Genomic DNA, 1602 nt, shown 5'->3' with positions numbered 1-1602 from the left:
TGATAAGTGTGATGCAGGGGCTGGGGTGGTGAGAGGTTGAAGAAAGCACTTCAGGCAGCAGCCACAGCCTGGGCAAAGACCCTGAGGCCTGAGGGACCAGGGAGCTTATGAGGAAGTTGGTGGAGTTAGAGCGGTTCTCATGAGTGAGAGTGTAGGACCAGAGGGGTGGGTCTGGGTTATGTCTGTGGCTGTGGGCCAGTTATTTCACCTCTGTGCCTGCCTATCCTCATCTCTAAAATGGGAATACGAATCTTTCTGGGTGGCTCTGAAGATTTAGTGTGGCATCATAGGTAACTATTGCAGGCACCCAGGTGTTGACTGCATGTCCATTGTTGTTATAGTTGGTTGAATCTGTCCCATTAATTCTCCTTCCCCAGGCAAGACTCGTGGCTGTGACCCATGGGCCTCTGAGGAGGCGTTGTAAGTCCGCCCAGCTCCCCACTTGCTGTGCTCCCACTCAATGCGAAGGGAACCAGGGCCAAGGTACCAGGGCCAAGTGGGTCCAGACATCCACACGGATTCTGAAAGGGCAGGTCAAGCAGGCACGTGGGGCCCAGGTTACCCCTTATTCCCCGCTGCGGCATGGGAAGCTGGGAAGGGCTGGGTGTTGGGGTATCATGGGACGTGCTTCCTTAATGGCTCCTGTGTGTCACTGCCAGACTTTGTCCAGCCATCAGCCACGGCCTCTCTGCAGCACCAAGATGGAAGTCAAAGGTCAGCTGATCAGCTCTCCTACCTTCAATGCCCCAGGTCTGTGGCTCCTTCCCCTCCTGCTGCCCCTCCCCTGCTCTAAATCACCACCTGCTTGCTCGGGAAGAGTCAGTCCCTTGCTCCACAGCTGCTCCAGAATGCCCTGGCTGTCCCACTGATCTTTGCTCCCTCTGTGTCCAGCTGCCCTGTTTGGAGAGGCTGCCCCCCAGGTGAAGTCAGAGCGTCTGCGGGGGCTGCTTGACCGGCAGCGGACCCTGCAGGAGGCCCTGAGCCTGAAACTTCAGGAGCTCCGCAAAGTGTGTCTCCAGGAGGCGGTGAGGGCCTGGCCCTAGGGTTATCAGGCGGGGAGGTTGGGAGGAGGTGGGAAGCTGGGGGCCCTAGGTAGACAGACTTGGGTGGCAATTCCTCAATCACTTGTCTTGGCTGTAGATTCCCTGTCACCCACTTTCTCCTCAAAGCTCAGCTTAGATATGTTAGAATGAATGAAATATGAGGCTGGGTGCTGTGGCTCACACCTGTAATCCCAGCACTTTGGGAGGCTGAGGCAGGTGGATCACCTGAGGTTGGGAGTTCGAGACCAGCCTGACCAATATGGAGAAACCCTGTCTCTACTAAAAATGCAAAATTAGTCTGGGCACAGTGGCTCACGCCTGTAATCCCAGCACTTTGGGAGGCCGAGGCGGGCAGATCACGAAGTCAGGAGATTGAGACTATCCTGGCTAACACGGTGAAACCCCGTCTCTACTAAAAATACAAAAAATTAGCCGGGTGTGGTAGTGGGCACCTGTAGTCCCAGCTACTTGGGGGGCTAAGGCAGGAGAATGGCTTGAACCCGGGAGGTGGAGCTTGCAGTGAGCTGGGATCACACCACTGCACTCCACTCCAGCCTGG

The 1602-nt window shown here is 56.1% G+C and overlaps 1 long non-coding RNA gene across 2 annotated transcripts; it reads left to right on the top strand.

The window, feature by feature from the left end:
• The first annotated feature begins 6 nt into the window (after window positions 1-6).
• LOC108525501 (uncharacterized) lies at window positions 7-1110 on the top strand. Of its 2 annotated transcripts, none has more exons than XR_001884284.1 (3): window positions 7-420; window positions 660-750; window positions 892-1110. It is a non-coding gene; the product is annotated as an uncharacterized LOC108525501 (long non-coding RNA). The 2 variants fall into 2 exon arrangements; XR_001884283.1 differs by having other exon boundaries at window positions 7-483.
• Window positions 1111-1602: the final 492 nt, after the last annotated feature.

Source organism: Rhinopithecus bieti, unplaced genomic scaffold (assembly GCF_001698545.2).
Source record: "Rhinopithecus bieti isolate Rb0 unplaced genomic scaffold, ASM169854v2 scaffold_61322, whole genome shotgun sequence".
In the NCBI taxonomy this organism is placed as follows: Eukaryota; Metazoa; Chordata; class Mammalia; order Primates; family Cercopithecidae; genus Rhinopithecus; species Rhinopithecus bieti.
The sequence above is the reverse complement of the archived record's forward strand: the minus strand, read 5'-3'. Positions and strand labels throughout refer to the sequence as shown.